The sequence below is a fragment of the Dermacentor albipictus genome, chromosome 1 (assembly GCF_038994185.2).
Source record: "Dermacentor albipictus isolate Rhodes 1998 colony chromosome 1, USDA_Dalb.pri_finalv2, whole genome shotgun sequence".
NCBI lineage: Eukaryota > Metazoa > Arthropoda > Arachnida > Ixodida > Ixodidae > Dermacentor > Dermacentor albipictus.
The window spans coordinates 382,602,198-382,613,322 of NC_091821.1; the positions used below are offsets into that span (position 1 = coordinate 382,602,198).

Here is an 11,125-nt window from a genome sequence, read left to right on the forward strand (position 1 = left end):
TATTTTGTATGTACCACATACTTTGTGTTGTGCGTAAAAAAGTGGCTTCGGTGCGCGCCATACAAAGGCACCGTTAGTATCTCTGCTAGGAGTAATTTGTTCAAAGGTTTGTTTATAGTTTATTAAGAGCCAACTGTGAGCGATGGCAAGCATTCCGGCGCTGCAAGATTGACTTAGGGAGCAGGATATGTGCTTTCCACAAATTCTCAAAATTAATCATATCAAAAGAGGTACGAAACAGCGCAAAAAAGAAAGAACGACGAACAAACGTGGACAGAGACGAGAAAGACTGGACATCTGCGATGACCAACAACTGTCGTTGTGTGGCAAATTACGTGTAGTTCTGGAATTTTGTGACGCAGTAAAAACAAACATTTGTTGGCCAGAAGACCTGTCGTGTCTTTTCTATTCCTGCCTGCTTTCTTTATTTTTTCTTTGCGCGGTTTTGGCTGCATTGTGATATGAGTCAGTTAGTTCAATGCCGGATCCTGTTTCTATCATCAAATAAGCGCCACGGAAATTTCTCCCATTTCTCCCGGAACGGTTTAACAGCCCCACTTTTCATAATTAAAGCGCATAAAGGAACCCTCCCCCCCCTCCACCCCCCAAAAAAAAACATATGCAGCATGCTCGAGCCCACGCACGCGCAAAGCTGTTATTATAGACTAATTATTTAATTAGTCTATTAAAAACGGCAAACGTGCGTTTGTGTATATGTGCAAGCGTGTATGGCACGGTGTTCCCCCCACATATATATATATATATATATATATATATATATATATATATATATATATATATATATATATATATATAGGCTGTCCCACATAACTTGAGCCAACAATTTAAAAATCACAGGCTCGTCGGAAGCGAATTGAACCGACCGCATGCTATTCGCAATAGCCTATAGTAACTCCGATAATTTTTTGTCTTCCCCATAACTGACTAATTAATTAAGTTTAATTACCCAACTGTTTAATTATTGGCTAAGGACCCCAAGTATGATGCGCAGGTTTGTAACGCACCTTCAGAAACCACCAATCGAGAGAGAGAGAGAGAGAGAGAGACAAAATGGAAGGAAAGACAGGGAGATTAGCCAGTGTAAATACCGGCTGGGTACCCTTTGCTGGGGAAAGGGGTAGAGGGAATAAAACGAGAAGGAAGAGAGGAAAAAAAACAGGAAAAATTCACACAGTAACGCGGTGTTACACGCAATAGTCAAAGGTGGTCGCACAATTAACATGTCCTTAAAAACTTGAGCAAAGCCCTCAGGGCCTTGAGTGCAGAAACTCGTCTGGACCAGTGTCCTAGAACTTTCTCTTCTGTGAACAGGAGATTGTCCAGCTTTCGAGCGCGGTCACGAACACTTTTCTTGGCACATTCTAACGTGGATAGTCACAAAGGAGGTGCTGAATCATCTCCTCGCAGCCGCAGGTGCCGCAAGTAGGGCTGCCGGCCATTCCTATGCGGAAGGAATAGAAGTTCGTAAATGCCACGCCGAGCCATAGGAGGCACAGAAGTGTTGCTTCCGCTCGTGGCAACCCTGGTGGAAGACGGAGTTGCAAAGTTGGGTCCAATCTGTGAAGACGTGCGTTCGTGAATTCACTGGTGTTCCACAGAGTTAGCGTCAGCTCGCGTGCGAGGGAGCGAAGACCACCGATAGAGTTGTTTCCTTTATGATACGTCTCACGTATTCCCTTTTTTCCGGTTTGCAAGGAATACCCGGGAAATATGAAAAAAGCCGCGTGACAGAGCGTTTGCGCAGTGGTATCGTGCTGCTCTCAAGCTTGCGTTCTGTGAACGAGGTCGGCTACCGTCGGATGATGGCGAAAATGCATGCTGCTATAGCCGATTGCTGCCGATGAGTTAAAGAACGCCCTGCCGCTTCCTCGTCGCCAATCACAATGCAGCCGACCTCGTTCAGCGAACGCACGCTTGAGAGCAGCCCACTACCACTGCGGAAACGCTCTGTCACATGGCTTTTTTTAATATTTCTCGGGCTTTCTTTGCAACCCGGAGAAAAGGAGTACGTGAGACGTATTGTAAAAGAAACAACTCGGTCGGTGGTTCCTGAAGGTCCTCTATAAATCTGTTTATAACACTTGGGGGGGTCCTCGGCGAGTAAATAAAAAGTTGGGCAATTAAACTTAATTAGTGCGTTATGGGGAAAACAAAAAATTGTCTGAGTTACTACGGTCTATTGCGAAGAGTATGCGTTCGGTTCAATTCGCTTTCGACGCGCCCTTCATTTTTAAATTCGTCGCTCAAGTTCTGTGACACACCCTGCATATATATATATATATATATATATATATATATATATATATATATATATATATATATATATATATATGTGTGTGTGTGTGTGTGTGCGCGTGTGTGTGCAGGTGTGTACAGGTGTAGGAACATGAATGCAAAAATAAAATACGCCTACCAATCTGAAATGCCTCGATCACCTCGAACAGTTAGGCGTGTAAGGTCGCCTTAATTGAATAAACCTCCTTGATGTCTGTCGAGTTTTCAGGTTCCCGCATGGGACCTGCATCTCAAAAGCGTAGCCGACATTGAAGACGCCATCCACACCACTGCCTTTGTATATTCAGCGGATGCCATGTTGCAGAATGAATCGGGAAGTCAACTGTTACTCCCGCTTCCTAGGGGTGTTCCGCAGGCGAGCAACAGGCCACGGCAGCTGCAAATGCGGAAGACGGGCCCAGATTCATTACAACCGGAAGCGAATCCCTTTGATCTGCGACAAACGACTTCTCGTCGCGACCTGCCAGGAGAACGCCGCGATCCAAAGGCGCTACGTTGCTCTGGGCGAGCGCGCGTGTGTTGAGATCATCCATAACTAGGAATCCGTCTGCCGTGCGACCACAGTCATACTAGAAAAGTAGCCTGCGATTTCGGCTTAGGAAACGAATTCTGGCCTAGTTAAAAAAAAAATTGAGTGAAAATGGCTTGTTTGAATTTATATTTATAACTTTACTCTGAGCCGTAATAACATATAACATCGAATGGCACTTTCATGTCTCCAATCCAGCACCAGTATCTTGGTGCAAACCAATGCGTAATCACAAGTTGGAAACCTTAAATTTGGATATTAGCCTAAAAATGACGACTGCAGCATTTTATGCTTGCCCAGACACATTGGTACGGTATGATACGAGATGTAGTCAGCATATATAAGCTAAAAAGAAGACCGGCTCCGGCGATTGACGGCAAGATTACCTTAAACACGAGCAGTGTATTTGCTACCGGTGCGTAGCACTTAGGGATATCATAACTTAATGCATTCGTCCGTGTTTCTCTCTCATTCGAAAGCACCCACAAAGTCAAAGATAGTTCATTATGCAGATTTTTAACGATCCTGTCAATATCGGAGACACCATTAAGTTTGGTAAAAGTTACGCTATAACTATATTGACGTAGGTGAAAGTGGGTCATACCCTGTGAGTGGGCGATTCGTGTAGAGGATTATTCAGCAGCCGTACGAATCAGTCAGCGGAGGTAACTTTTTCGGTGTCTTTTGTTCTGAGCAGCTGCAGGTCATCTGCGTTACTGAGATGTAGTCGCGTAATAGTTGGACAAATTCGATTGGTTTATCATCAAATACACACATAGGCCATAATAGTGATCCGAAGACCGAAAGTAGGTCAAACAGTGCTCCAAAAAAAAGGGTCGAATTCAGGAAACTCATAAGGAAAAAAAATTGCTCTCATAGTTAACTTTCACTTTTGTGTTAGTGCATTTATGCGTGTCTATGCTCTCCCGTTTTTTTATTGTCCTTACCTTTATATTCCCTCTTTCATCTACCTATTTGTTGGTAAGGTAACCGAGTGGTCTTCATTAACCTAATATTGATGATGAAAATCATGATAAGGGTGATGATGACGACGATGACGATAACCTCAAAATCAGTAGAACTTACCGACTCGGGGAAATTTGCAATCTTGCTTAAACTCCGTGTGTCCCTTTCTCTTCATCTCTCTCGCACTCTTTCCAAATCCGGTGTTTCACCAAGGGGAAGTGTGGTCAAGGCAACCGCGCTAGCAATAGCAGGTTTTGCGCTCGTCGGCATGGAGACCGAGGGAGTTGGATAAAACCGGAAGGGAAGCGCGGAGAAGAGGAAAGTTGTTGGGAGGAGGCGTAAACGGCTGAGCTAAAATAGTGTCCGGGAAACTTGTGCCACACTGTTGTATTTATTGCAGATGCTTGCATCTAGATCTACTTCATTACCTCTCCTCGAGGGCACGCAGTTACGATGTGGTGAGCAGCCTTTGACTTCTTTGACTTGCACAGGCCCTCCGCGTGCGTGCGCGAGCTCACCGCGGCTTCCCTCCCCCTCCCCTATCTCTCTCTCTCTGTTTCATCTCTCTATTTCATCTTTCTGCTCCCTCTTTCCCATCCCCCAGAGTAGGGTAACCAACCAGACGCATTTCTGGTTAGCGTATTTTAATTAGAAGTTGGGAGTGCATTAGAATAGAAATATTTGGGAGTGCATTAGAATTAAATATTCTAATGCACTCCCAAATATAAACAACATCCTAAAAAAATACCACCCAATATTATCAAGTGACGAGCGTCTGCGGAAAGCATTCCCGGATGTACCCAGGGTTACCTATCGCCGAAACAAGAACTTTAAAGACATGTTAGTGCACGCAAAAGTCAGCCAGCAGCATTCCCCCGTAATAAAAGCATGTTGTCGCCCTAGGTGCAAAACCTGCAGGCACCTTCAAAGTGACATTAAAATTAAAAGCACCGCAAATAGCTATACACATGAAGTCTAATCTAGCTTCACTTGCACAAGTTCGGATGTGATTTCTATGCTTGAATGTTCCTTCTTTAAGAAACAATATATCGGTGAAACAGGACAATCAATGAACGTCAGATTAAACGGACATCGCGCGGACACAGCCAAAAAGCTTCTCAAAGCCTTCGCCGAGCATTTCAACCAATCAGGTCATAACTTTGATTAACTTAAACTCTACATCTTACAGTCAAATTTCCGTTCTGAACGTGAAAGAAAATGCAGAGAATCATACCTTATCCAAAAGTTCAAGACATTGCAACCAATAGGCATGAACGTTTCAAAAGGAGCTTTAGAATCTATTCGCTAGGCTAAACTTCAAGCTATAGGCAACAACACTTAGTTTGACTTCTTGGCGTATCCCTCCCCGCTTTTTTTTCCTTTTCCTTTCTTTTTTTTTTTGTCAGCCGGCGTGTCAGACGCCCTTGACACACTGGCTAACGCACGTGTGTTGACAGAACGGGGTGGGGGGGACCCTGGCTGTGACCTTGTAGACAGTGTTGCTTTACTCTCAATTCGACACGCTAACACATTTTTCCTCGTTTCCGCGTCCTCCCGCCTCACCCCCTCTCCCCTTTAAAAGAACCCCACCTATATATACTGTGGCGAGGAAAGCACATGTCGCCTTGAAGAAGACGAGTCCACTTGTCGAAACGTTGGCTCCTGCCTTCACCTTGTTCACGTTTTGCTCATCGTCTTGAATTTCCATCTCCCGCATTCGCCGTCTTTTCTCTGGATACAATGTTCAACGAAGATAAGAAAATTATAAGTAGTTCCAGGATAGCGTGCAAACTAGAGTATCCAGTCATGGCTGCGGGCCTCGTTACAGTAATCTGAATCATACAAGTTCCTCTTGCTTACTATTCGCTTGCGTGTTTGCGAATGCATAGCTCCGTTCTCAATCTCGCATTTTCGCGCTTTGGTGCCGACAAGCACGCGGGTATTCCTCCTCCGCTCATGACACACAAGGAAGATATATAGCCAACAACGCAAGCCATTCTTATTTTCTTTTAACCATGCCCGTCATGACCTTTTATCAAACTTCAGGTTGAAAATAAAGAACATGGAGGTTTTCACTGCTTTCTTAGCTGCTATCTTTGATTTCAATGAGCAATGACTAAGTGCTTGGTGAATTTATGACTTCACTTAATGTGTATCTATATTTGCTCAAGTTTAGAGTTCCAACCTATTGTGTTGACTTAGGCCCACCGCTCGATTAACAAGTCAATGAACGTTTCACAGTTCGAGGGCTAATTCTATTTGCTGATGGTGCGGTAGAGCATCGATCCAAACACACCGATGCATCCACGATCAATGATTATGCGAGTTAGATCCAACCAGGAGCTTACAACCAGGGGTCCCTCCTTGAATCCCTCCGGGTGTTTGTCAGGGATAGTGGCTTCGTACTCAGGCTTTCAACCCCATGACCGCGGTCCAACACCAGCGGCCCAGTTTATTCCCGTCGTCATCAAACCTTTCGCTAAAATCGGCTAACGAGTAATCTCTATCTTGACAAACTACGCACATCATATCGTAACTACGTTGCCCCAAAGTGCGGTCGGCGGGCTTGTTTCACACCAACTAATGCAGTGACGTCGTGATACCCTTTTGTTTGGGAAACACATCACATAGCGAAACAAAAAATAGCAGTCATGTGCGAAGCGCCATTAACAGGGAGATAGTTGATCGATGTTGCTTGGCTGCCAAACGAACATGCCAACCCCTAAATTTAAAACCGAGAGAGAGATGGCACGAAAACAAAAACACTGATTCGAAGGAAACCGGTATATCCTGCACATATACAAAAGACCATTGTTCAGAACAGTATCGTTGTTCTCAAATATTCATTCTGCTTTTTCTTTAAAAAAACATATTCGTATGGCAACTATTTGTCGAGACAACGAAAAGTTATATTGCTAGCTGTTGGAGCGAATTGTGTAATCAAGATAAATATCGAGCTTGGGTTGCGCTGACGCACTGACAACACTGAAACGCTGGTTTGCAGTAACTGAAACTTTAAACACCGATAGGTTTTCGCATGAGCCGGAAAGTGCTCTTATACATCATCCACGTTTTTACACGGTAATGCAATTATTGTTAGTGGCAGAATGCAAAGCATCGCTTCCAAATTGCTAGCTATCGTTTTCACAACTTTCATATAACTTACATAGCTTGCGTAAGTACAGAAAAAACTGCTGGCCACGGCTGAACTTAAAGCATAACTAACAGCTAACAGATGCATCATGATTAAGAAAAAGAAAGTTATGCGGACTCATCTGAACTGAAGGACTGTACCACTTGGAAGGAAAAACTGTAAGCCTCTAAATTATGAAGAAGTTTGATCGTACTGTTGCGCTGTGGCAGGCACGGTGACACACGACGCTTGTAGAAAACAAGGAACGCGCGACAAGTTCCCGCAACAGTGCAACGAAACGATCACGCTTGACCAAATAGGCCCTGTGTACGCTCTGCTTAGTTTCATTATGAATAAGTAACTCAATGGATCAGAAACTGGCCAGTCTGGCGTAAAGCCGATTGCACACTGCTTATTACGTGTTGTCACTCTTAAACGGAGCATTTCATCCACCGATTCTACGGGCTTGGCCTTACACTACAGGCCTAATATCAGATAGTGGTTTGTTCCAATTTCCGAACTTACGAATGAGCCCTTACGAGTCATGACGTTCTCGTTTGTATAGGCACCCGCTCTTTGCTGTAATTTGGCGTACATAGAAAGCGGCGGCTGCGGCCTTTGCGCCGCTTTTACAGGACTTCGCTTACTAGGACACGTGACTTTTCAGTTTACCTGGCGAAAGCCGCAGCTAACCTTTTGCTTGAAAGACTGAAAAGTGCCACTCTACAATGACAGCCAACACGAGAAGACAGGATCCTAGAAGCGTGGAGGATAAATCCAATACCTCCAATACTAAACATACCGCGCAGTAAGTACAAACAGTAAAGCCTGCAAACGATCCGGTCTAGCACCCATACAAAGAGACAGTGTTTGCCGTGGTGTTCAAGGGAACAGATACGACGGCCACAGCAGATATACAGCGGTCGTAAACAAAGCCGTGATCCAGTCTCGCGAGGCAGTCCCACGGCGACCGTCTTGGCCAATGTTGGGTGCCTGCTATGCCTGGGAGATGAAAGGTGCGCGCGATTCTACCGCTCGGCCACGGCTTCCGTGGCTACTATGCCTGGGCTTTTTTTGGGTCACAGCAGAGAGCCGCCTTCGTGGCGTCATGCTGTTTGCGTGACGGCGGGGGCCAAAGAAGCGTGTAAAGGAATACTGCTTTTGTTGCACTGTTGGTAACTCGGACAAGGAATATTGCCAACGTATGAGTTTTCAACTTTTTTAAAAGAAAGCAATGTGCCTTCTTCGAAATTTGGAGAAAATCACCGGATGAAATGAAACATGCTGCCTAATACAAAACACGCAAGATTGTCTAGCGAGAAGGGAAACCACGAAGAAAAAAAAAGATACTGATCCCACGCACGTGTTGGAATTTACCTGAAGTGAACCTTAGGAGAAACAGTTTTTTAAATGGTATACAACTAATGGCGATGCGTACAATTGTGTGTATCTTCACACTGTGCGAAGTGCAATTTTTATGAAACGTTTATGCTTATGCACCACTTAGGTTACATGAGGCTGTGTGTTGAAGCGCAAGGCGGGCAAAGAACACAGAAAAACGAGGATAAGCGCTTACTTTCAAAGCCAACTAGTCGCATTCTTGATCGACATTAAGGAGCTTTATTGCTCGCTCCCACATAACAGGTTGTTGGAATGCATCAGCGAATTCATTGAAGATTTCGGTGATGTTGACTTTTGAAACCGAGCAGGGTTAAGCATCGGAAATTTCCTCAAGTTGGTTGAATTTTACCTTGAATCAACATAAGGTGGAATTCAATGATTAAATTTATGTTCAGAACAAAAGCGTGTCTATCGGGTCGGGTATTGCGCCTATGTTGAGCAACTGTCTTTAGCAAAATTAGACAAAACCCTGCAGCAACTATTAGCAGGAAATGAGGTTCTGAGAGCTGCCTGATATGTGGACGATTTTTTGCTTGTTTTGCAGTGTGGTGTCTCGGGTTTGTTTTCTGCTTCATCACAACCGGTCGGCACATCTGAAGAATGTCTTTTCGCCTTGGTCATAACGCATGTCATGCCACAAATTGATTCCCTCTGTATCTTTGACCTCAAGCTCGTTTTTTAAAATGATCATGTTTGCTGGAAATACGAAACCTGTGCGCACAAACCACTCCTGCTCCTCTCATCAGCAGACAGCAAACCAGCAAATAGGGCTGTTGTTCAGACTTGCCGCTCTAATGCATTAGACCAGTTTTGCCACCACAGACTAACTGGCAGCTTTCACGCACAAATTACACGCCTGAAAGCCTCGGGTTATCCTGACGGATTAGTCGTTTGAGTAGCTGAGTCAATCCGCAGGAAAAGACGGAAACATAACAGCGAAACTACGGTCAGTGAAGAGCAGTCTACGAAAAAGGACCGTATGGTTGCGGCGGTTCAATGAAAACATGAAATCGCCCATCGACTCTAAAACTCGGTGAGCGCGTTGGTGCAAGTGTAGTTTTTTTCTGACCCACACAAGTTTAAATTTGTTCAATAACGAAGAGAAGCACTCGCGTCAAGAAGCCCAGTGGGAAGCTAAGTGCCATCAACGTAATGTGGATTGTGCGCAAGGCGTTGTGTATAGAATCCCCTTGAAATGCGGCGCATGCTGCGTGGGCCAGAGAGGCATGCAGGTGTTTGAAGGATCCTCTGCGTGAGCACACGAACAATGTTAACAATGGAAAGGAAGGTTTTTTGGCAGTGCACTGCAGCGCATGTGGATGTACCCCGTTGTTCGAGAGAACAAAAGTGATTTTCACGCACATGGATGATCGCACGCGCATTATTGTGGAATCAGCTAGAATGGCACGTGGGAAATGCCCATCCATAAGTAAGCCTCTCCTGGCCTCATCACGAAGGGAGTTTGCATTCATAGACAACGCCAGAGCTACGACTGAGCGGTGATGGCATCTTTGCTTTTTTATGTTGTTTTCTTCGTTCTGTTTTTTTTATTTAAACCCTTGTATCTAACAATAAAATTTTAGTTGGCAGTAAGCGCTTGTCCTCGTTTTTTTTGTGTCCCTTGTCCAGCTTCGCGCTGCACTACAGTCTCGTGGAAAACCACTAGTCCAAACCATCACCCTTCTAACTTAGGTTACAGCCTTATACTAATGCAAACTTTATGTTTATGACTACTTCATTCACAATATACGCCGAATGCGCATAGCTTGTCTGTGTACTTCAGTGATATTCCTATGAGCCGACATAAAATATTTAGGTCTTACGTGGGTCTTTGTTTTTCTATTACACAGAAGAAAGATCTGCTCACTAAAATTAATTTGTTGGTGCAGAATACGGGGCCATTTGGTGGAGCTTGTATTCGTCGCACATTACTTTTCCTTTATTCTTGTACAATACATGAAAAAGAACCAGATGTCTGATTCCATGACAGTTTAACTCAGTCACGAGTGCACTCTCGGTAAACGGACAAGTTTAATGAAAAGAAAAAAAATAATTAGGCTGGACAGTTTTTTCATAGGTAAGAATGTTTCGAAAGCAACGCTATGAAAAAAAACGCATATGCCTCGTATGCAATAATCCCATAACGTACAGGGATCTCATATAAAGACCCGTATGTTCCAGTATATGAACATATATGGAAATCCCATGTAAAAAGCTGCAAGGGGCGTGTCTCATATGATTTTATGAAATGATTGGATCCCCATATGCGTATGTAGTATAGATATTGTGATCATACGCGAGAAACCTAGGTGAGCAAGTCATACCCCATATGTTCTGTGTTCAGTGACTGAAACTCGATACTCAGAGAGCATGGCTGCCGGTGTTTTATGGGATTAGCATTCTTAGCTTACTCCCCCACTTCGCGGTTCGTATCGTCTTTCTAGCCTTTTTACTCCGGTGGTGTTCCCAATAAAACTAGATTTGCAAATCTTCGACGCGTGCCTGCATTAAACCTGAGTCCGCGGGCACAGAGGCCCGATGTCGTGTCCCCACGGCCGCAATCACGGGTTAGGCAGTCAGGGGTAATTGTCAGCGTTAGCACGTACCGCCGTCCCACCGGCGAAATCTCAGAGGCCTCGTGAAGGGGGGGGGGGTGCTTCGTGTACCAGCCAAAAGATTGCCCAGCGTGTCCAAATGGCAAGACGAAAGTGGAGCCCGGCTGCAGTACATGACTGATGCATGAGGCGTTTCGGCAGCTGCTCTGTCAGTTCTCTCCGTTG

At 44.6% G+C, this 11,125-nt stretch overlaps 1 long non-coding RNA gene across 1 annotated transcript in view; it reads left to right on the forward strand.

Annotated features, from left to right (window-relative positions):
• LOC139057665 (uncharacterized) overlaps positions 1-9,895 on the forward strand; it is a 21,708-nt gene extending 11,813 nt beyond the window's left edge. The window contains exon 3 of the long non-coding RNA XR_011512975.1: positions 8,890-9,895. This is a non-coding gene — a long non-coding RNA (uncharacterized lncRNA). The remainder of the gene's footprint in view (positions 1-8,889) is intronic.
• Positions 9,896-11,125: the final 1,230 nt, after the last annotated feature.